Raw genomic sequence first — 24,984 nt, forward strand, 5'->3', positions numbered from 1 at the left:
TGGGACTGGGTGGATGTCAGGATGGGAAAAGGCCAAGTGGTTGGTGGTGGTTAGGAATCAGGGCTGGGCCAGAACTGGGAAGCTCCGGGGCAACTACACCCATCTGTAACTCATAAATTGCCTGGAAGGCTTGGCCCCTGAAGGCTAAAATGGATCTCTGGAGGCACTTCGTATACAAACAGGGTGTGATAACCCAGGTCCTCTACTCTCCTCTTGGGTATTGGGCAGGCCCCAGTGGCTTCCTTCATTTGGCTCAACCCAGGACTCAGGATACTGCCAGACCTCCTGTCAGCCTGGCATTCAGGGGCAGGGACCACACTTAGATTGTCCCCTCTGTATCCCCAGTGCCAGCCCTGCACCTAGCTCTGAGCAGGTGTTGAGTAAACCCTGTCACAGGAAAATGCCAGCATTGCTACCCTCGGCTACTAGAAGCCAGGGGAGACTCCATAAGGCTAGCGGCGTCCGCCGGGGTTGAGGGTTCGCCCGGTGTAGGATCTTCGGAGGGCTGGAGTGGGGTGGGGTGGGTGTGTGTGAGTGTGTGTGCGCGTCAGGGAGGTGGGGGGGGTGCTCTAATTCAGGAACAGAGGCGGGAGCGCGCCCGCCGACAGCTGTCCTCGGGGACGGGACGGAAGGCGTCTCAGAGGTCATCTGGCTCGAGCCACCGGCTTCAGCCAGTCGTCCACGCGAGGCGATACCGGAGAAGCTACGGTGGACCCTCGCTCGGCCCTTCGCCCCAGCTGCAGCGGAACTACAGCGGACCACCACCTCTGCAGCACACGTGCCGCGCGCATCGCTCTTGGTCCCTTCCGGCCACCGTTCGTCTCTGTTGCAGCGCGGCCGTGACCCGGAAGAGCATTCTCCTTAGCAACTGCTGGACCGCGGCGGCGCCTCCCGGGAGCTACGGTGAGGCTATCCGCCCCCGCCCGGTCAGCCCCACCTTGACCCCTTTCTTGAACCGACCAGGGTCTGGCCTGTGGAACCTCCGCAGCCCTTCGTGGGGCACTTGCGGCGGCCCCGGGCGAGCGCCCTCCGCCTCTGGCACGTCTCTCCAGTCCTGGCGTCGCCCCATCCTATCTCACGCCCCACGCTCCAGGCAGACCCGGCGTCAGAGCCCCAGCTCCTCGCCGCAGGCCCTCCCTCGTAGCCGGGTGTGGAGTGCGGGGCGCAAAGCCTGGTGCTGTAGAGAGGTTGCTTGAGGAGGCTCGGGTCACCTGTGGACCCATTCTCACGGGACTGGCAGGGATGGGGCGTCTCAGAAGCCGTGAACAGCAGCCACTTAAATTTATCACCTGACGTTTGCCAGCTGCCTCCCAGAGTGATGTACTTAATCTGCTTTGTCGATCTTGGAGACCCATTTTATTGATTATTTTGTCTTTTTCCCGGGGAATTAGCTTTCCAGTTTTTAGTGATATGCAGTTGGTATTCAGTAGTTAAGATTTTGTATCTTCCACATTTCCACAGAAAGAAAGAACTTTCCCTGGACTGAGTAGGTTTAGGAAAAATGTCAAGTGAAATTCGCTACGTTGAAGAAAGTAGGAGCAGGTGTGGTTAATGTCTCTGATTTACATTTGAAAACATGCCACACAGACTTTTTTTTATCAATATCCCAGCTGTTTTTTTTTTTTTTTTGCCGGAAATTGCCAATCTGAAATTTATATGGAACTACAAGGGCCTGAATGAACTCCTCCCTTAACTGAGTTAGGAGGAAGGAGTGGCAACATTGTTGGAGAAAGACTTTATGTTAATCCAGTGATGGAGCCAAGACAGGCATATGGAAAATGTTTGGAAATGACGTTATTTGGGAATAAAATGCAGGAGTGGAGTTTATAGATCAATATTCATTATTCAAAAATAGTATAATTTAGTTTCAGTTCAGTGAGTATTGATTAAGCACCTACAGTGTCGTGTGCACCTGAAAGGATACATGTAAGAAGGGAGACTGGACATATTCAATTTTAGGAGAATTATAAAATAGTGTTTGTTTACATGCAGAATCGGTGAGAGGAGAGATCAGTATTAGTCTGAGTTTTCAGGAATATGTTTAGGTACTATATAGTATAGATACTATTTGTCTCCTCTCTATGGGTATATCATATTCATATTCGAGAGGACAGGGAATCCTAAATAGTTTCTTTCCTTATATTCTTGAGGCTTTGGGAAATAGTCTCATGTGGCATTTTGCAGTACTTATTTAAATTTCTAAGGCCACTTGATCGTAATATCTATTTCCTTCGGTACAAATCTGGCATTTTTCTGTGTTTGAGATCTTATATAATGAGGCTGCTAGCTGGGGGAGGGGACGTGGGGAGACTTTGCTGCTTAGAAATTCTTTCCTTTGCTTCTGTATACTCATTAGTCTTGTGAAATGTCACTCTCTTCTTCCTTTGACAGGTATTTCCAGAATGCTTCCTGCGTAGCAGGCTCTGTATCAGGAAATACCAAAAACAAGTGACTCAACAACTAGTAGCTCTGCTATACCTATGGGGTGTGTGTGTGTGTGTGTGTGTGTGTGTGAGTGTGTGAGACTATCACCTTGGATACTCTGCATTTGCCTAGAGACATAGAAGGGCCAGAGAAATTTACACAGTTATACCTTGTTTTATTTTGCTTTGTTTTATTGTGCTTCACAGGTGTTGCATTTTTTACAAATGGTAGGTAAGACCCTTCACCAGCAAAAAGATTATGACTCACTGTATTGTGTTATTCACTTTATTACGGTTGTCTGGAATTGAAACCGCAATATCTTTGAGGTGTGCCTGTACATGCATCTGAATTGACTTATTTTTCTTTTTAAAGAACTGAATAGGGATTTTAGGCTCAATTGCTCTGGGTATCTGCCAGAGATTCATTTTGTGAAGAGTGTACACTCTTAAGGAGACCTCTTGTGATGTTTTGTTGCTCTCTTACAGGTTTAGTGCCCATTTAGTCACTTAGTAAATTGACTTGGTACTGGGCACTGTCCTTGGCTTTGGAAATGGGGGACAGTGAGTGCATACAGGGTCCCTGTCCTCAGCAGATGATATCACATCATCACACGAATGTAAAACTGCAACTGTGACAACTATTTGAGTTAGGAAAGTCACAGAAGTGATATTTGGACCGAAATCTGAAGGATGCACAGGAAAGGAAGAGTGTTCCGTCACTGCAAACGGCGAGGGCAGAGCCCGAAGTCATGGTGCAGGAGGAGGACGAGGACTTACAGTACAGCTCCGTGTGGGGAGCAGGAGGAGTGGAGAGGGATCTAGTGGGAGAGGCCCCGGAGAGGTGGGCGGGAGAGTGCTGCCTTCTAGTAGGCAGAGGAGTTTATCTTGGGAGTAAAGAGAAACCTATGGTTTTACTTAATGGATTTGGGCTGGATTATAGGTGGATCTGACACAGTCAGATGGTGTGAATAGCCTGCTTTGTATTTCCACTGTTTGTTACTATTTGTATTATCTTCTTGTTCCTCATTTTTCAATGGGCTCCCTCAGCTTTATTGTCGCTGGGGAAGCCTCTATGTCCTACTAGCAAGACATGTTTATTCTTTTTTTAAATTGGGAGACAAGGAATTTTAGGGTTGGGACTAGACATTAGAAATTAGATATGGAATCTTTATGCAGTAGTGTAACCTCTAGGACACTGATTTCTGTGACTCTTATTTTAAATTGTAATAAAAGCATTAAATTTACCCTCAACCATTTTGAAGTGTACAGTTCATTGTTGCATAACAGATCTCTAGGACTTTGTCATCTTGCAAAATGAAAACTTTACCTATTGAACAACTCCCTCTTTCTCCTTCCTCCAGCTCCTGGAACTCCCCCACCCCCCTTTACCTTTCATGATTTTGACTGCGCTAGATATTGCATATAAGTGAAATCCCACAAGGTGCATTAGTTTTTACCTTCCTACTCCTTCCCTAGAACCCTGGTATAATATCCTTTTTTTCCCCGTCAATAAATTCAAATTCTTCCAGTTTTTTTTTTTAAATCCTCACCTGAGGATATATTTTTATTGATTTTAGAGAGAGGGAGGGAGGGTAAGAAACATCAATTGTTATGAACCTGCAACCTAGACATGTGCCCTGATCATGAATCGGTTTTGCAACCTCTTGTAGGGATGATGCTCCAACCAACTAAGCCACCTGGCCAGGGTCCTCTGGGTTCTTTAAGGCCCAGGTTCCTTCCGTTGTCCTTCAACTTGGATTAACAGACCCAGAGTAGAAGAGGCCTTAGAAATTTTCTAGGTGAGCAAATCAAGCCCTGTAGACGTTTCAGTGATCTGCTCGTGGACAGATATCTAGTGAGGAGAACAAGGCTAGGACTAGGGCTCTAGTTTTTCCTCTCTCAGTGGGTACCTGTTCTGTCTCCGCCTGCTTGCGGGTTGTGATTCAGTGCTCCATTCTTTAGTTAGAAGTAGCTGAGGCACACACACGTTTTCCTGTCTCTGTAGCATCTGTAAAAATATTGGCTCAATATTTTTAAGGCAAAAAAAGTGTAACAAAGCATTTTCTTATGTGAGGAAGACTTATAAACTTATTTGTAGTTTCCCCAGTTATCCCAGACTTGCTTTTCTGTAATGTTGTATTACCAGCCTGATAGAATCTAACTTTTAAAATGTCTTCTTAAATTTAACCTTCAAGAAGTTTATGTTTGTTTTATATGGGCCGTTACTGTGGGAAGTAAGGTTCCTTTTTCACTGAAATACTACTGAGCACATGTACAGATCAAACTGTGAGCTTGGCGTGGGTCCATGGATCCCTCGGAGGCTTGCCTGCTGTCGGCGATGCCAGGGGCACTTGGCCAGAGCTCCCATTGTCCTTATCAGACCAAGTGTGGTGGTGGAACTACACAAAGCGCCCCTTTGTGCCCTGAGACAGAAGACAGATCTGACAGCGAGGACTTTTCAGATAGCATTTTATTTGGAACCATAGCAAGAACTCCGTGCCTGAGAGCGCGGTGCCCCGAATTGCAATCACGTGATTACCTCTTACGCCAAGGCTAGAATTGGTCAAGTTTAGTCCTGTTAGTCCAAAAAAAAATACTACCTTTCCCCCGTCTCTCAATATTTAAAATTGTGGTGTATTGTGGGGATTATTATTTATGGATCCCCTTGTATGTCAAGTGATTCACATGCATTGCATCATTTCATAACCAATATTTGTCCAATAAGAGATATGATTTGACTCTTTTATCGAGAAAACTGAGTCATAGGCAGGAAGTGTTAGAACTGAACGAAGTATGGACCCATGTCTGTGTGATGCCAAAGCCCTCACTCCTTTCTTCACAACTGCACCGGGTTCAGATTTCAGCATTTCCACTGGTCAGGAGGACATCAACAGAAATACTGTTGAAAACATTACTGGCCCTCTACTGGCCCTCTACTAAAGAAAAGGGCCAGTAATGGAGTAAGTAGGCTGATATAGTAGGAAGTTACCTGTTCCTTGTGGCTTTAAAAAATTCTTCAAATGAAGGAGAGGAATTGTTGGAGTCTTTGGTATACTTGAGAGCTTGGGATCCAAAACCTGGAGGAGGCAGGAAGTTATACAGTACTAATTGAAGAACTCCGTTCTTTTGCTTCCCTTGTCGGCTTCCTGTAATGACATTGGATGGTTTCTCCTGCTAGGCTTTGACCGGCAGGAGAGGCTTATGGTGACTGTAGACGCATTTCTGCAAGACCTCGCCACATTCAGAAGGCGTTTCAGCTCCTGGAGGTGGCTGCTCCCGTCCCTCTCCACTGTGGGCAGCTTCAGTCAGAGATGGAGGGTTGGGAGGGAGCTGCAGCCCCAGCTCTGTCGGAAGGGGATCATGGCGCATTGTTCTTTTTGGTTTGATCCTAAAGTAAAATCCACAGTTTATAGAGTTTGTTTTTCTTTCTTAGTTATTTTCAGAATTTTTTAATGAAAAAATATTAGTCTTTTTCAGGTATCTTTTGCTTCTATGAGACATTTACTTTCTTTATGATTTACTGAATTTTGCTAGTTCAAATCAGTCTTAATACTTTGGAAGTGAGGGTACTCCATGAATTTTATGACAAAATGCATGTTATTAACAGAGAATAATTTTAAATGAATGAATTAGGGCCCAATTTGTATTATGAAGGATTACCAACTGTTGGTTAAGCCCATATTTGTTAAAGGCCGATTTATTGAGGTGTAGTTGATCTACTACATACAGCCTACTGGAGGTCTCCAGTTGACCTACTGTACTTATTTAAGGTGTCCACGTGGTTGAGTTTTGACATACATGTAGACTCATGAGACCATCATCATGACCGAGGGGGTGAACATGTCCATTGCCCCCAAAGCTTTCCTCATATCCTGGCTCCTTGGCCCCCATACCAGACAACCACTGATCTTTCTCTTGTAATATATTTTCATTTCCTAGAATTTTATATAAATGGAATTGTACAGTATGTAGTTGTGCTTATTTCACTCAAATTAATTATTTTTAGATTCATCATGTTTTTAGTGTATTAGTAGTTGATTCCTCTTTAATTCTGAGTAATATTCCTTTGTGTGGATGCACCAGTTTATTAACACATTCACCTGTTGCTGTAAATATTGTTTCCAGTTTGGTAACAAATAAGACTAGTGTGACACTTGTGTATAGTTTTCGTGTGGACATAATAGTTTTATTTCTTTTGACTACATCAGTACGTAGGAATAGAATGGCTAGATCATATGGTAGGTATAGGTATAACTTCTAAAGAAACTGTCCAAGTTTCTCAAAGTGGATGTCCTATTTTGCATTCCCACCAGTTCTTCCAGATCCTTGTCAACACTTGGTATAGTCAGTCCTTTAAATTTTAGACATTCTAATTTGTAGTGGTATCTGACTGTGGTTTTAATTTGCATTTATTTCTCCAACAATTAGTGATGCTGAGCATCTTTTCATGAACATATTTGTTCCCCACATTTCTGCCTTGGTGAAGTGTCTGTTCAAATTTTTTGTCAATTTTTAATTAGGTTCTGTGTTTTTATATTACTGAGTTTTAGGAGTTCTTTGTGTATTCTGGATATAAGTAATTTTTCAGACATGAGATTTGCAAATACTTCCTTCCACTCTTTCCATTCTGGTGTCTTTTGAAGAGAAAAGTTCTTAATTTTGGTAAAGACCAGCTGATAATTGTTTCTTTTATGAATTGTGTTTTTGTTGCTTTATTTAAGAAATCTTTGCCTAAGTCAATATCACAAAGATATTCTCCTATATTCTAGAAGTTTCATTTTTTACTTCAAGATCTATGATCCACTTTGAGTTAATTTTTATATACAAAATATTGATCAAGTTTTATTTCTTTCATTTATTTATATATGGAGTACAGTTGTTCCCAAACCATTTAATAAAAAGACCATTCCTTCACTAAATTACCTGGTACGTAGATTAAAAATCCATTTCTATATGTATGGTTTTATTTCTGAACTCTCCTGTTTCATTATTGATCTGTTCGTCTTGATACCAGTACTACACTGACTTGATCACTGCAGTTTTATTAGAAGACTTGAAGTCAGATAGTGTAAGTCCTTCAGCTTTGCTGTTTTTTTCTCAGATTTTGGATCTTTGAAGTCCTTTCATTTCTTTCTTCCTCCCTCCCTCCCACCCTCCTTTTCTTTCTTTTTAAAGGTTTTACTTATTTATTTCTGGAGAGAGGGGAAAGATGGGAGAGGGAGAGGGAGAGAAATAGCACTGTGTGGTTGTGGTTGCCCCTGGCGTCCCCCTACTGTGCCCTGACTGGGAATGGAACCAGTGACCCTTTGGTTTGCAGGCTGGTGGTCAGTCCACTGAGCCACACCAGCCAGGGTTTAAAATTGTGGTCTTTTATTAAATACTGAGAAGTTACAAAATAATATATGCAAAATATGTGTGAGGTATGCAGAGTAACAGGGCAGGGGATGCTCCCGTACCCAAACACCTAGTTTAAGGGAGAGTTAGCAGTGCCACTGAAGTTCCCTGGGGTCCGTTCCTTCCCCTTCCTGAGTAACCTGAATTTTGTATTTTCTTCATACTTGAACCACATACTTTATATCCTTAAGGTGTTCAATTTTGTATGCTTTTCAAATCTGTAAAATGGAATCACAGTGCAAATGTTTTTCAGTAATATTTGAAATTGCGTTTTACATATCAAACAGCTGGTAGTCTTAGAAAATTGGAAATGGGAATTTAGAGGAAACCCTGTTAAGTTGTCTGTCCTTCAGGCCAGGTAAAGATGGTTTCCACCAGCACATTCTTCAGTGCTTGTCTCAGTCTGTTAATTGTCTCAAAGGAAGTGCTCCACTGTTCCAGGAAGAAGATAGTTTTGTAATCTCTGATCTGTCTGGGATGTGTTCTTGGTAATAAGATATGGAGATTAAAACATACTTTATTCTTTCTAAATTTCTTTTACGGCACTAGCATCTGAAGTAATACAGAAGACATGTGCCCCTGCTTGTGTAGCTCAGTGGATTGAGCGTGGGCTGGCGAGCCAAAGGGTCTCTAGTTTGATGCCTAGTCAAGGCACATGCCTGGGTTGCAGGCCAGATCCCAGGTAGAGGTGACCCAAGAGGCAGCCACACATCCATGCTTCTCTCCCTCTCTTTCTCCCTCCCTTCCTCTCTCTCTAAAAATAAATAAAATCTTAAAAAAAAAAGAAGACATATATGTGGGCTTGTCAAGAGTACAGTTGCTCTGAGAATTGCCACTTTGGATTTCTTTATTCTGGATTAATGAATTGTGCCCTGTATGAATATAGGTTTTATGTTTAAGGTGCATCTATAGACAGCAGGTTGAACACTTGCAGTGTGAAGTTTTAAAATAACCCTGAGGTTATGAGCTTGGTGGTGGAGCCAGAGCCCGACACTCTGCTTCTCTGCTCAGACTCAGTGCGGGGAATTGGAGGCTCCAGAAGGGAAGTAGAGGCCTAGAAATTTCCCTGCTACCTCTGGGCCTTGGGTTTGTTTTGTCTCCACGAGAAGCAGGGATTCCAGTGTTGCCATTTTGAGTTCTCTCTTAGGAGCAGCAAGGGGAAGAAAGGCCGCAGGTCTGTCTTAGTTGCATTTCAGTATTTTTGGAACTATTTTGGTTAATTGTTGATTGCCCTATTTCTTACTGAAGTTATTAACTATTAAGTCCATGGTGATGCCCTGGTGGGTAGTAGAGGTTTTTATCAGGGAAATGTAGAATTAAAAAAAGTTGCAAACCCTAGACTCACCATCTTTCAAACTCACAGTGAAAGGCGTGAATGTGGAACATGACTCACCCACAGAAAGGGAGGCCGCCATCAGTTGTTCTCTGTGGGACTCTCTCAGGTCCGCCAGTCCAGGGCGCCCAGCTGACAGGCCAGACCCAGGATTGGCAGGTCGGCAGAGGGGTCATTCAGGTTCCCCTGTCTTTCCATCTGTGCTCTGGGTTTAGACTCAGTCATTTATCTGTTTAGAAGTCCTGTCCTACCTTCCTTCAGATGCTCTGAGTAATGCTAGAATTTTTCTCTGTGACTTTGATGGGACAGCATAGCCGCGTGTAACTTTGCATGTCTCCCCCTGGGAGTGTTCTGTGAGACCCCACAGGGACCTTGTGTAGTGGCAGGGATGTGGTCCTTAGCCAGGCCTTACCTCACTTGGGGCTGAGAGAGTCTGAAGGTAGTAAATTCCAGATGTTTTCAGCTACAGCCCTGAGAGTAGGCATTGGTGTAGCAATACTATTCTAAGAAGAAAGTGATAAGATCCCAGACAGACTTTATCTGATAGCAAGGACTATGAGTTAATGAATGGATGTTACGATAGACAGTGTCTCCCAGGGTGGCTTTTTCAGTGCTGCTGAGTACTGCCCCTAGTGACTTTGGGAAAGATAATACTATTATTTCGTCCTGTTATGGCCCGAGTTTGCTGATCATGTCAGGTATTTCACTGTGACTGCTCATATATTATGAAAATAAATCCTTTTTTTTTAGTAAGATACTTTCTTTTGCTGTTTGGAGCTGGACATGAATTTTAAAAAGTCTAACATCAATGGGTGCCTTCCTGTGCTTCTTTAGACTCTTGATTTCCATTAAAAACTGAAATTTTTATTTAGTTCTCATTGTTTTACATGGCACAAGTCTCTGTTCCTCCCCTCCGTTGGATAGATTTCTTTTTGTCTCTAAAGGTACTTGTGTTTAACCTGAGCCTTTTCCTTGCTGTGTCTAGTGTTTGTCTCCAAGGTCGTTCTAAAAGGAGAAGATAGAACACATTGCTGTGGGTTGAAAGTACTAACTGGTATGAAAGTCTTTAAATCATAAGAGGTAATCTTATTTGTTCCAACTTAGTAATTCTGTAGATGACTTTAATTGTAGTAATAAAATATGGGAGAGAAACATGAGATTAAATTTAAGATAAATCCTAGGCAAAGTACACATTAGAAATGAAGCTGTTTGTTGAAAAATGAAGTAGTTTTCACCTCAGTGTTTTGAGGCCTAAACTTGGTAGCAAACTTGCCTTTGGGAAGACTTCCCCGAGTTTGGATTTGTGTGCTGCTGCACTGCAAAACATGTGTGTGGTGGGTCGGACCAGAATCTGATGCTTCGGTGGCACTAAGAGGACACTGTCTGTATTAGGCTGGAGGTGATACCTAGGTCCACCCTCGCAGTCCTCGTAATGTGCTCCTTGCTTTACTGATGTGCTCCCGTGTGTTACCGGGATGTGAAAATACCTAACTGCGGCATTCAGATAAATTTTGTAGTAGGCACTGGGGTTTTAGAGTGTCACATGAATTTGTAAAATAATTTTAATAAGCAGGGGATAGTTCACTTGTTTCGAAGGGTCTTAAAATTTAGAATATGGGGAAATATTTTAGTATTTTGAGGACTGCTATTGTTATTTTTTAAAATTAGAGTTAAGAAATATAGAGGTTTTTATTCTTTTTCATCAGTGTCAAAGTATATTGTCAAGTTTTGTCTTTTAAATTCCATTGTGATATTAGGCCATAATCATCATCATGTTGTCAAATTTATTCAGTGTCTACTTTGTAGGGCACTGTGTATAGGTAGGTATAAGGCATAGTCCCTGCTCTTCAAGAATATACAGTTGAGGAGTAACAGAGCATCAGTTTTAATCGCTTCATCCAGGAAACATTTCCTGGGTGCCCTGCCTGCTGGGCACTGGGGATACAGTGGTGAACCAGACAGAGGAGGCCCCACACTCTTGGAGCTCACATTCTAGGGTCTTAACTACTTAATTATAAATGATGAAGTTATTCAGGACTTTACGAAGGAAGTAGTACTTGTTCTGGTTTGGTTAGGAAAGGTGGTACTGCGGGGTAGGATGTGAGCTGGACAGGAGGTAAGGTTTTCATTTCCCAGTGTATATTCTGTGGAACCTGCTCTAAGGGGTTTGTGATCAAACAAATGTGGAAAACGTAATATACCATGGGGTTGCAGAGAAGGGACCCCAAGAGCTAGAGAAATTAAGTGAGGTTCACAGAGGGGGAGGCCATGAAATTTGAGCTGTTCTGTAATGGGTATAATTTTCAGTGTGAGGTTGGGGTGAAGGGTGAGTGAATTGTGTGAGTTGGGGGAAAACCAGTCAAAATGTACCCATGTCCACCCTCCCCTTGTGGAAGCTGTCATTTGTCCTCAGCCCCACCTTTGTGAGCCTTCCTGTCAGCATACGGGCACACTCAGGGTTCCCCTTTCATAAAAATAATAGCAGCAACAATCACCGTCATCAGAAACTGCCTTTTGATCTCACCTCTCCCTCTTCATCGTGAAACGTCACAAAAGAGTTGACTGCTCATTAGCCGATTAATTCCTCAGTCCTTTCTCTTTGGTTGCTGCTCCCACTGCTTTACTAACACAGCTGTCACCAAATTCCCTGTGACATCCGAGCTGCCATCCATGCTGCTGAGTCTAATCAACTCTTAATTTTTTATTTCACTTCTTTTATTCTCCACTGGCGTCTTGAAACCTTAATTTTCTTGACTACACTCCCACCTCCACGTTTCTCTTACATGCGGATACCTTTCTGAGGCCATTCCTTCTTCGTCTTTGCCATTTTGACTTTCTTCTCCCCGGCTACTGAACTTTGTCAAGTCTCCACCCTCGGCTCCTTCTCTTCTTCACTTCATACGCTCCCTTGGCTGAACTCATCTGTGTTCACGACTTCAGTTACTCTTTGTTCTCCTGGGACTCCCAGACCTGACCTAGCCCAGATGTTCTCAGAGCTCCAGACTGTGTATCCAGCTGTCTGTTTGATATCATCTGTTGGTGTTGCAAAGTTAACTCACACTCAGCGTGTCCAGTGCTGGCCCCATGACCTCTCCCTGTCTACCCCAATCCAGTAATCCTGTTCTAGTGAATGTCACGATCATCCGTCCGATTGTATGAGGCAGAGGACACGAAGTTATTTTTGATCATCCTTTCTCCCTCCTTCAGAGTCCAGCCCGTCACCAAGTTTTGTTGATTTGGGTTCCTAAATATTTCTTGATTAACATTTCTTGATTTTAATGTGATCATTTTTTACATGGACTGCTCAGGTACCCTCCTTTCCTACCCTCAGGCCCCATTCCTTCTTTTCCCTAGTCCCCAGCCCATTTTCTCCCCTGAAGCTAGAGGGGTCTAAACATAAATCTGATCTCGTCACTCTTCTGATTGAAATACGTAGTACTTCTCCATTGTTTGTAAGATAAAGAACCACAGTTCTTCATCTCCCCTGCAAGTTCCAGCATGCTGTTACCTGTGCTTCCCTCCAGCCTGCTCTCGTCCTGCTGGCCTCTCTGTCCTCTAAGCTGTTGCTACAGTATGTTCCCTGAGTGTGTCAGATACCCTCCCAGTCCAGGGTAGAGGATTCAGTCTGAAATTACACATCAATTAGTATATTGTGAATAGACTATAAGCTTCATGAGAAGAAGTTTTATGGGTCTCTTTTCTTTTTTCCATTGTATTCCTTTGGGCCAAGCATAGTACCTGGTCCAGTGTAGGAGCTCAATATATTTTTGTTCCACGAGTAAATGAGTGAATGGTTCAGTCAAAATAATAAGATGTGAAAGAATGTGTGAAGTGACATGAAAGTAACAAGCAGATGCTGAGGGACCTTTTGAGGCGGTGGCATGAGGTTTAAGTAAGGTGATGACAAAATCAGAGCCACACGTTAGGAAGGGTAAACTGGCTGTGGGATTAGGGCCTTAACAGAAATTCCAGAAGAAAGTAAGAGTTGTATTCACATATGATTTGCAAATTGGAGAACGTAGACCTCACCTTGAACTGTAGGCGTGCTCCACGGTGCAGTTGGAGATCAGGGTTTGTGAAAGGTGTGAGCTGCAAGGACCTGACCATTAAGGAGAAGGATTCCTAGGTTATAAACTTATGTTCTTCATTTTCTGATTGGTGGGGCAACTGACCTTTCAGTGGTAAGGAAAATAGGTAACATATGACTAAGCATTTTATCAATGTCCTGGTTTGGTTCTGGCTGACAAAACACAGGCTTTTGGTAGAGCAGTTCCAGTATGGGGGTGTTGCTTATCAACCACTGGGGGTACAGTTTATCAAGCAGTGCGGTCAGTGCAGGGAGGCCGTCTACCCTGCAGGCGGTTTGGAGCTCAGAGGAGCAAAGGCATGCCCTGGATAAAGCTCAAGAGTTTACATTACAAAATGTCCAAATGTTGGGCCACAAGTTATGATTTTAAAGTTCTTGTCAGTTCTAATTTCCCCCTTTTCATCAAACTTTACAAAATATTGTAATATTGTTGGTGTTGATGAATCTGTGCTCCTTTTTTGAGTCCCATTTTCAATTTGCCAGAGTGGCATGGGCTTCCTGCTCTGGGTCCCTCTTGTCTGGTGGTGGAGAAAAATGAGACCAAAGATTAATAGAAGTTTTATCCCTGGTGGCCAAAGCCTGTGAAGGTTGGATTACTAGGATGCAGGAAATTAGAAGTTGCAGAAAACAGAAGACTTTAAGTGGATAGTTGAAACATAGGGCATGTCTACTGATTCATCAGTGCAGGAGTTAAAGTGGGGCTGTCACCTCAAGGCCAGGGGGCGGGCCCTGCCTGGGCCATGGGGGCTTACTGACAGCTGTGGTGGTGTCCCCCACCTGTGGGGCTGAGTAAGCACACCTACTGCATCTCTGTGCCTCTCAGGAACAAAAAGAGAGAAGGGGAGATTATAGTGGGGACATCCTAGCATTGGTGCCTGTCCGTTGTTCTTTCAAATAGTAACCTGATCTGCCTTGTTCCATGGTAGGGGTCTGGAGAAGAGGCTTTCAGGAGCCCATACGAGGGCTGGGAGAGTGAGGAAGAAGGAAGGAGCCAGTTACAGTAGTAGCCTGCAGTAGTGCCCAAGAACCCTTGAAGCTGTCCTTCAGTTTCGGGTTTGGGGAAGCTAATGTACCCTACATCTGGGAGGGGTCAAGGTTTAGGTAAGAAGAAGCCCTAACAATTTTTTTTACGGAAGGCTGGCAGAATTGAAGCTTCTCTTTAGTGACCTTGTGTCTCTTTAGAGTAGAATATGTGTGTTAAGTGGAGACTGTTAGGCCTGTTCGGAGGGGAGCATATAGGGAGGCAGATCATCTATGTATTGAAGTAGGCAGATGATACAGTATTTGTGAGATCTCCTTAAGAATTTGAGAAAAATAAGTAGGACTTTCAGTACAGCCCTGGAGTAAGACAGTCCAGGTATATTGTTGATTTTTCCAAGTGAAAACAAATGAATGTTGACTTTCTGAATCAAGTGGCATACTGAGGTCTATGGCAGAGAAAAAACAAGTCTCAGGAGGGAAATAAATAGGAGGGTATGGGAGTCAGGCCTATAGGACGATTAAAGAGAAGGGTTGCTAATGTGGACAAAAATGGGATGCTGAAATAAAACTGACAAGGTGACAGAAAGTAACCTCCCAGGGTGATCTGGTTATAAATTCCTAACTGGGCAGGTCGTGGTGAATAGTCGTATGACTTCAGGCCCATAACTTCCTTAGCGAGGTTTTTTCTTTGCCTTAAACAAGCCTTGTCTGTTGTTTCAGTGCGTGCAGGATCACACATCTCTGAAATGCCTCTTTCTCAAACTCTGGGAAGCATGGCCACCCTCAGGAGAGCACATAATCTTGTTGGCCATCTCAGATCCTGTCCATGCCTTGCTTTCCCCCTTCCTCTGGAGCATTTGAGATCTTGCTTCCTGACATTGTCATCAGTTTGATTCCAACTCTTATAAAAATTACTATGCATTTGGAAACTAAGGGAATAAATAAACTTACATCATTCACTTTCTGGGGCAACTGAACTTTCAATGGTAATGGTATTGAAGTCAGGTTCAGCTGCCTGCCGCTGATGTAAGGAAAGATGTTCAAGTGTGGGCAGCTTGCAGAGAAGGCAGACTCCCTGTCCTAAAGACCAGCCTAACCCCTCAGGGCTGGCGGGGGCTTCACTAGGAGGCAGTGGGAAAGCAGAACAAAAATCGAGGGTGGGGGTTGGAAGTTTTTTATCTGTAAGTCAGCACGGTCTATTCCTACCACTATCTCAGAACTGCTCAAGCAGACGTCTGGTTTTTACGGTTGAAAGTCAGCAAGTGTCCTGAAGGAATGTCCCGTTGCTGGAGTCAGCTGCCTTTGAAGTTAGTTCTTGGGACTCGTACACAAATCACAAATACGCTGTTTATCTATGGGTTACATATTAGTCAATAATTCGTCTTTTACAAAAAACACTTTTAACAGAAACAATAGTAAAGGAATGGAGGAGCACCCTGGCTGGTATGGTTCAGGTGGTTGGGTGTCATCCTGCAAAGCGAAAGGTCACCAGGTTTGACTCCTGGTCAGGGCACATGGCTGGGTTGCAGTTCGGTCCCCAGTCAGGGTGGGAGCAAGAGGCAACCAACTGACATTTCTCTCCCTTTCTCGCCCCTTCCCTTCTCCCCCGCTCTAAACATAAATAAATAAAATCTTAAAAGAATGGAGGAGTGGGTCATAGTAAGAACAAGGGGTAACATATGGTTAAGCCTTTATCAATGTCCTGGTTTGATTTCAGACTCTCAGAACAGCCGTTCGGGTTGAGCAGTTCCAGTACAGAGGCTACGATTTATCACACAGCACACGGCCAACCAGGAGGGCTGTTTACCCCGCCAGCAGTTTAGGACCTCAAAAGAGCAAAGTCATTCCTTATACCCAGCTTTAGAGTTTAAACTGCAGAATGCCCAAATGTTGGGCCACAAGTTAGGATATTAAAATTCTTGTAAGTCTTCAAGGGCTAGATATAAAGGAGGATAGAAGAGAAGCAGGAGAAACTATTAGCTGTTAGTTTAGGACAGAGCCGATACGGACCAGTACTCACCAATACTCGTAGAGCAGTGACAGGAAGACTCCTGTTCTGTGGGGCGTGGGGTGAAAACGATGGGATGGGGTGGATGGTGGCATGTGGGCTGAGGTGACGGAATTTCAGGGCTTCATTATTTCTCTTAAATTCAGTGCTTCGTTTTCCCTTGGAAAATGGCGGAGTTTTTCTTTTACAAATTTTATTGTGCTGTTATTTAGCAAGCACTTTGCTAGGTTTTGGGATTGCAGAAGTGAAAAAATATTTCATAATCTAGGACTCTTCATTACATTTGGTAGTATAATAGTTTTAAATTTAGAGTAAAACTCTATAAACCTAAATTCCACTAAGTGTTGTAATGCTTTACAAGTTAGAGAAGCTTTTGGGAGCTAGAGTTCAAGAAGGTACTGCGTCAGCCTTGTTCTAGTACATGAGATGACCCATTTTCCTTCATCAGTAACCCTTGATTGATACCAGCAGTCCCAGAATTAACCCCGAAACTCTTAAATTTAATGCCCTGTAGATTTTCCCCAAAGATCTTAAAAATAATAAGTTGTAGGTAAAAGGTGTTAAGCCAATGCCATTAAAATGAAATAATTATATATAAGTCCCTCTTTTCCACTTTACTACTTAAGGATAAAACAGAGAACTCAGATTCTAACTACTCTTTTCAGTCTTCTGAGAAGATTTCTAGTGTTGAACAGATTGAGCAAAATTGTCTTAAATTGTTCTTCAGCTTTGACAATGACCGGGTCCTAGAAATGAAAAGAAAAGTAATTTGTCCATTTTTTTCCTTTGTGGTTGATGCTTCTGGTGTCCTGTCTAAGAACTCTTTACCCAAGCTTGGCCATAAAGTTTTTCTCTTAGTTCTCTTCTAAAAGTTTCACAGTTTTATGTTTGACCTACTATCTATTTGGAGTTAATTTATATATAAGATGTGAAGTTCAGGTCAAGGTTTATTTTTTTGGCTTTTGACGGCCAGCTGTTTTGGCACCGTTTGTAGAAAAGCTGTTTTTCCTCCCTTGAATTGCCTTTGCACCCTGTCACAAATCAGTTGGGCATATCCGCATGGATCCGTCTCATTCTCTGTGTTGTTCCATTGGCCTGTGGGTCTGCCCTGCCCAAAATACTGTGTTGTTTTGATTCATATTGATATATAGCTGAAAATCAGGTAGCATGTTTTCTCCAATTCTGTTCTTTTTTTCCATCATTTTAGTTATTCTAGTTCCTTTGCATTTCCATATAAATTTTAAGGTAAGCTTATCTGTATACAAGAAATCTGGGGATTCTGTGAAGAATTATATTGATTTTAAAGATCAGTTTGGGGAGACTGGATGCTTTTCCTTTGCCATAGTCTACTGCTATGTAGACTACTACTACATAGTGTCCATATCTTACCATTTGAAGTGAAACGTAGGAACCTTGTCACTGTGGAGGCTCCTTTATCCTTGACTTTATAATTAGTTGTCTTAAATGTCTCCTTTACATGTATTGAGAATATCAGACATATAATACTTTTCCTTTTAACCATCTAACATAATTTACATCTAAGGTTAATCACCAACATTACTTACTTTTTTTTTTTTACTTCTAAAAGCTCTGTTTAATTCTTAAAATTTGTCTTTTAGTAAGTCTCTTTCACTTTTTTCTTTATACACATTATAGTTTTATTTTTTAAAGATTTACTGCCCTGGCTGGTGTAGCTCAGTGGATTGAGCATGGGCCTGTGAACCAGAGAATCGCGGTTTGATTCCCAGTCAGGGCACATGCCTGGGTTGCAGGCCAGTTCCCAGTAGGGGATGCACGAAAGGCAACCATACATTGATGTTTCTCTCGTTCTCTCCTTCCCTTCCCCTCTAAAGATAAATAAATAAAATCTTAGAAAAATAAAGATTTACTTATTTTAGGCAGAGGTGAAGGGAGGGAGAAAGAGAGAGGAACATCAATGTGTGGTTGCCTTTCACGCACCCCGCACTGGGTCCCTGACCTGGCCTGCAACCTAGGCATGTGCCCTCACTAGGAATTGAACAGGTGACCCTTTGATTTGCAGGCTGGTGCTCAATCCACTGAGCCACACCAGCCAGGGTAACACATTTTAGTTCTAAAATATTGTTTATTTATTGTTTTTTATGACCTGAAATTGTTTTGTACCACATTTAGCTATTTTTTCTGACTTTCAGTCATGATGGTTTTCTTCCTCATGTGTTTTGTAAGCCTTTACCAGGCTTTTGGCTGTGTGAATATTCTGAATTGGGTAGTTCTGAGAGGAGTTTTCAATTTGGCCAGCACCCTGGGATACCCATGTAGGATCACTCGGGGTTAGTGCATGAGCCTGCGTAGCGTGACTCCACCGCAGAGTGCAAACCGGGGTTATGCATCTTCAGGGCAAAGTCTCCTATGCCCCCAAGTGCAGCCTGAGTCAGAACAGACACATTTCTTTTTTAAAATATATTTTATTGATTATGCCATTACAGTTGTTCCATTCCCCCCTTCATTTCCGTCTACCCCTCCCACCCACATTCCCCCCCTTTAGTTCATGTCTATGTGTCATAAGTTCTTTAGCTTCTACATTTCCCACACTACTCTTGCCCCCCCGTCTATTTTCTCCCCACTGTCTATGCTACTTATTCTCTGTCCCTTCTCCCCCATTCTCCTCTTCCCACTCCCCTATTGCTAATCCTCTATGTGATCTCCATTTCTGTGGCTCCACTCCTGATCCAGCTATCTGCTTAGTTTGCTTTTGTTTTAGGTGTGGTTGTTAATAACTGTGAGTTTGCTGTCCTTTCACTGTTCATATTTTTATCTTTTCTTAACATTTCCTATAATAAGGGCTTGGTGATGATGAACTCTTTGAACTTCACCTTATCTGAGAAGCGCTTTATCTGCCCTTCCATTCTAAATGAAAACTTTGCTGGATAGAGCAATCTTGGATGTAGGTCTTTGGATTTCATGACTTGGAATACTTCTTTCCAGCCCCTTCTTGCCTGTAAGGTCTCTTTTGAGAAATCAGCTGACAGTCTGATGGGAATTCCTTTGTAGGTGACTGTCCCCTTATCTCTTAATGCTTCTGGAATTCTCTCCCTCATTTTAATCTTGGGTAATATAATTATGATGTGCCTTGGTGTGTTCCTCTTTGGGTCCACCTTCCTTGGGACTCTCTGAGCTTCCTGGACTTCCTAGAAGTCTATTTCCTTTGCCAGATTGGGGAAGTTCTCCTTTATTATTTGTTCAAATAAGTTTTCCACTGGTAGCTGTTCCTTTCCCCCTTCTGGTACCCCTATAATTCGGATGTTGGAATGTTTAAGGGTGTCCTGGAGGTTCCTAAGCCTCTCCTAATTTTTTTTGAATTCTTGTTTCTTCATTCTTTTCTGTTTGGTTGTTTCTTCCTTCTGGTCCACTTCATTGATTTGAGTGGCAGTTTTCTTTCCATCACTGTTGGTTCCCTGTTCATTTTCCTTAATTTCACTTAGTTTAGCTTTCATTTTTTCATCTAATTTCCTACCAAAATCAACCAGTTCTATGAGCATCCTGATCACCAGTGTTTTGAACTGTGCATCTGATAGGTTGGCTATCTCTTGGTCACTTAAAAGTACTGGCTCTGGGGCTTTGATTTGTTCTTTTGTTTGAGCCATAATGTTTGGGTCTGGTCATGCCTGGTATGAGTGGCAGAGCCTTAGGTGTTGACCAGGGTGGGACAACCCATTTCCTGGGTTGTGATGCTGTCTGTGGGGGCAGAGATAGGGAGGGATTGATGGTGCTTGTTCCGCTCTCTCTTGGATTTTAGTCCCCTATGCTGTTTCCGGCAAGTAAACTGGGCCCTTCTGATGCTGGTTCCCGGGTGGGTGGGCTTGTGTACCTTCTAGGACCCTGTGGGTCTCTCCAACGAACTCTCCTGTGAGGCTGGGAGTCTCTCCCTGCACCTCAACCCCCACAAGTGTTTTCAGTCAATGCTTTTAGGCTTTTTTTCTCAGCACTGGGACCCTGGGTTTTACTGTCTTATTCTCTGTCTTACTGCCAGTTTTTTGCCTGGTTTATCTGCACATGAATGTATGACCACGGTCAGCCAACCTCCTTGTGTGCCTCACTGGATTGGGTCTCCTCGTTTCCTCCCCACGCCCAGGTCTGCCAACCACCACTTTTTCTTGCCCCGACCCCTCTCTGCCCCTCTTACCAGTCTAGATGAATGGTTCGTTGTCGAATTCCATACACACAGTTCAATTTTCTGTTTGTTCTGGTTGCATTTTTGTTTCTAAATCTTTGTTGTTCTTAAATTTGGTTGTACGAGGAGGCACAGTGTTTCCACGTACACCTCCATCTTGGCCAGAAGAAAAACAGACACATTTCTTGATTCTTCACCAGGAGGTGTATTTTTATTCTAGCTCACCTTTCATTGAGTTGGTTTCTTTTTGTGGGTCTTGATTTTTTCCAGGGTAACTTCTACTTCTCTACATTTTGTGTGGTCAGAGCCTTAATTCTTGTCCCCCCTGCACCTTTAGACCATAAGTCTCTTGGCACTGACACCAAGATGTCAGGGTCCCTGTAGCTTCGGCTTCGACATATTTTGGTTTCTAGCTCTTGCTTGCTTTGGGGGATTTTCTTTTCTCTTTTGAGAGCTCCACTCTGCTGTCAAGAAGAAGTTGGTAATATTTTGTTCAGCAGTTATGATTTGGTATCAAAAAGATTTTCAGAATATTGACTCCACTAAATTATCAGAAATGTAATTTTCCGACACACCATTCTATAAATCACAGATTGTTGGGTTAGGGACCTGTTTCTCATCCCTTCAGAAGTGGTCACTTGGGTCACAAGCTGCTTGTTGTCTCTCAGGAGGGGCTGTGGATGTGACATTTGTCCTTGAAAGGAAGTATGGTCATCTTTTGCTCTGCTGTCACGTCTGCCAAGCAAGTAGAGAGGCTCAGGAAGAGGGGAAATGTTCAGCTGTGTCAAGGGCGACAGCAAGGTTAAGTGAGACTGGGACTGAAAATCGGCAGTGGGGTTTCTCAGTCTGAAGATCCTTGCCAAAGAAGTCCCCGTGGAATGGAGGGGGAAGAAGCCCACTGGGTTTTAATCTCTGGGAAGGTGCTTCTTCGTCTAGGCAGTCCCCGTCTCAGAAAGCATGACTGTTTACCAGTAGGTGGCTGTTCATTTTATCTTCTCTTGTTTTAGTTCTCCCTGGGCCCCAGCCCTGCCTTTGGTAGATCAGCTCCGTCTGTCACAGAAACTGGACCCAGGCCCAGAGCTCCGGGCCTGTCCAGCGTGCCCCTGTCCTCAAAGCTTTCTTTCATCCCTCGGGAGGTAAGTGGAAGACCGAGGTGGAAAGGGCCGAGCTGGGGTGTGAAAGTAGGAGGAAGAAGGCATGAGGAAGACCTTCTAGTTTTAACATGAAGTTTCCGTTCTGTGGGGTTTCTAAAAATTGCCACGAAAGTTTCAAATACACAAAAACTAGAGAGAGTAGCTCACCAGCCCCCATTGACCTAGTTCCCAAAGTCAAGAATTTTTGCACAGTTGCCTCATTCATCCCATTTTTAGTTCTCTTTCCTTTGCTGAAATGTTTTAAAGAAATCACTGATGTCATTTATTGTACTTCCATGTACATATATACGCGATACAATATGAAAATTGTTATCCACAGTCACAATGCCATGACCATACCTGATCCAAAATCGACAGTTCTTTGGTATCACCTACAATATTGAGAGTATTACTGATGTCTTTAAAAAAAAAAAAAAAAACTTCCTTGAACACCTTGAGATTGTTCCCCTTTGTTGTTTTTTTTTGTGCTTGTCATGCCCTCTGCCAAGAAGGCTCTACCCTGAGACCTTCATGTGGGGGACTTCTCGTTATTTGGACCTTGGCCACAGTACTTTTTCTCAGTAGAGGCTTTTCCTAATGACCAAAGCTGAAGTAGTGTCCCCGTTCCCCATCCATTGGTCATTCCCTGTCCATCTCATCAGTCTGTGTCACTGCTGTACCCAATTACAGGGTTCTCCACCCCTAGACTGTCAGTACTATGACAGCAGGGGCTTTGCAGGTCATATGGAGCTCATTGGTCTTTGCTCAGGGCCTGAAGAGGTCCCAGCATAGAGCAGCGAAGCACATGTTTAGAAACAAGTCGGCTATTAGATTAATAGGAAAAGATTCCAGAACTTTCTTAATATTTTATAACATTATCTCTTCCTACAACTGATTCCCATTCCAGAACTTTTCTTTTCTCAAGAGCTTTAACCAACAGCTGTGTTTGCAAAAAGTGCTGGATTGTTGTCCCTTTCAGGACATTTAATCTTTTAAATCCTCAAAATATTTTGTAAAATGTGAGTAGAGTCACTTCTGACCTGTTGAGAGGCAGTATTTTTACTGACATAACTCTCATTTGAGATCACTTTATTTGAGCTTGCAGCTAATAAATCTGTTTTGGCCCATATGAAACAGGATGAAATGGTTTTGTAGCCCACATGTCCTTTAACTGGTTATTTGAACTTTGTTTTTTTAGTACATCGTCTGTATTCCCTTTTATGGGGTTGTTTTTAGTTGTTAAATTGTCAGTTTTGGGGAATGTTCTTTAGCATGAGGAAAGTAACTCAACATTTTAATTATAAAAACAGATATGATTTTATAATTAAAGACTTGGATTCTTTTTGGAACTATAATTTCACACCTACAGAAATGATTGAAATCAGGAAATAAAATCGATGGAATGCCATTGATGTAATCCGTAGATCCTATTCACATGTTCTCAGTTTCTCAGTCACGCTCTTTACGTGAAAAGAAAATCCTGGATCACAAGGAGCATAGAGTTGTCATGTGTCATCAGTTGCCTTTAATCTGGAACAGTTTTAGCTTTTATGAATTTAACGTTTTTAAAGATTATAGGCCAGTTATTTTGTAGGAGGTCTGATTCACATTTCATAAGTGACATGTTTTTCATTGTACCAGGAGGTGTGTGATGCTGACTGGTCCCCTTGCAGGCATCTACTTCGACCGCTTGGTGTGGTGGTCTGCCAGACTGCTTTGGGGTCGAGGGTGCGCTTTCTCTTTGTATTTAATGAGGATCTTTGAGGCTCTTTGAGACTAATATTCTGTTACTCCTCAAAACTTTTACCCACTAGTTTTAAGAATTCATCGATGAATCTGAATTATTATTATGATTGTTGATGGTGATTTTCTGATTCTATAATTTTTCTACATTTATTAGTTGGGGTTCTGATGTAAGAAAGAGCTCCCCCCTCCATTTATATAGTATCTATCTATCTATATCAGTATGAACTCATATTTTCTTACTTGATGGGTAATATAAGCTGTCATCACATAAAAATCTAATCCTCAAATTGTCATATATTTGGCCAGTAGTAACCTTTTCAACTGGCTCCTGTGAACTTTTGACATGTCCCCATTCTTTTTTGAGTGTTTTCTTTTTGGAACAAGAAGATGTTCTAGGCCCAGGGCTTGGCAAACTTTTTCTGTAAGTAGCCAGATAGTAAATAGTTTTGGCTTTGTGAACTATACAATCTCTGTTGCAACTACTTACTCCACCCTTGCAGCAGGAATAATTTGTAAGTGAAGGAGCATGGCTGTATTCCAATAAAACTTTATTTGTAAAGAACTGTTGCTATCCAGATTTGGCCTGTGGGCTGTAGTTTGCCAACCCCCTTGTAGACTCATAATGTACTTTTTTTAAGCCAGACTTAGAACTGACCATTTTTTCTGAGGAGCCCTGGATCCCTTTTGCAGTGAACGGTATTTAGAAGCCGAGATCTGGGTACTAGATATGTTCACTGCTGCTGGGATATTGGTATTTGTAGGTCCTCTCAGCACACAGAGCTAGATAATATTAGAATAGATACATATACTCGCATTCATTTGTGCGTTTATGTGTATGCATATAGACATATCTATATTTCTGTATCTATCTGCATATATTGTAAACCGCTGAGTGATAGTGGTGTCTCTACTTCCATTTCTATACCACAGATTTTATTCTAGTCTTTCCACTTTCGGTATTTGTAATTTCTTTCTCATATTGACAAGCCTGACTGCTGTTATCCACAGTATACTTACTTATTTGTAGAATCCTAGAATATACAGAAATTAGTTTTAGAATTGCTAATGCATACCTCTGTGAAAAACTATTAATTTGAATTTAATTTATTTTTATTATTTTTAAAAGAATTAACCTTTTTAAAAATATATTTTATTTATTTATCTTTAGAGGGGAAGGGAAGGAGAGAGGGAGAGAAGCATCAATGTGTGGTTGCCTCTCATGTGTCCCCCGCTGGGAACTGGCCTGCAACCCAGGCATGTGCCCTGACTGGGAATCGAACCTCGATCCCTTGGTTTGCAGGCCCACGCTCAATCCACTGAGCTACTCCAGCCAGGCTGAATTTAATTTTTATTTATACTTCTTTATTTGTCTTTAACCTTAGGGTTTAAATACTGTGCTAAAAAAATTATTTGGGTTAGTTCTCCCCCATCCCTTTAGTATATTGTGTTTTTCATTTTGAATATAGTTAGGATCATTCATTTTTATTTACACTGCATTTTAGTATATTTTTATCGTATTTTATGTTGACTTTTTTGAGTATGTGAAACATGAATGTCATTTCAAAAGTCAGAACATGCACATTCTGACTGTGAAGTTGCTCCGTATCCGTTTGTGTTACTCAGTCTTCCCTGCTGTCTTTTCATCCTGTTTTAACTTAACCTGTGTAGGTCACCATTCTCACTAGTTCTAACTTTCTGTGTGTCTTTTTTGCACAAATGTATGTGTGTG

The 24,984-nt window shown here is 42.4% G+C and overlaps 1 protein-coding gene across 5 annotated transcripts in view; it reads left to right on the forward strand.

Moving 5' to 3' along the window:
* The first annotated feature begins 820 nt into the window (after nucleotides 1-820).
* Nucleotides 821-24,984, forward strand: part of DIS3L2 (DIS3 like 3'-5' exoribonuclease 2) — a 285,589-nt gene continuing 261,425 nt past the window's right edge. For 4 of the 5 annotated variants that reach the window (XM_053655253.1, XM_053655255.1, XM_053655256.1 and 1 more), the window contains exons 1-2: nucleotides 850-903; nucleotides 21,384-21,512. The gene's annotated coding sequence lies outside the window, so the exon portion shown is untranslated. Of the gene's footprint in view, nucleotides 904-21,383; nucleotides 21,513-24,984 lie in introns of all 5 variants that reach the window. The other variant, XM_053655254.1, reaches the window with a different exon arrangement.

Source organism: Artibeus jamaicensis, unplaced genomic scaffold, assembly GCF_021234435.1.
Source record: "Artibeus jamaicensis isolate MK-2021 breed Jamaican fruit bat unplaced genomic scaffold, CSHL_Jam_final contig_944, whole genome shotgun sequence".
NCBI lineage: Eukaryota > Metazoa > Chordata > Mammalia > Chiroptera > Phyllostomidae > Artibeus > Artibeus jamaicensis.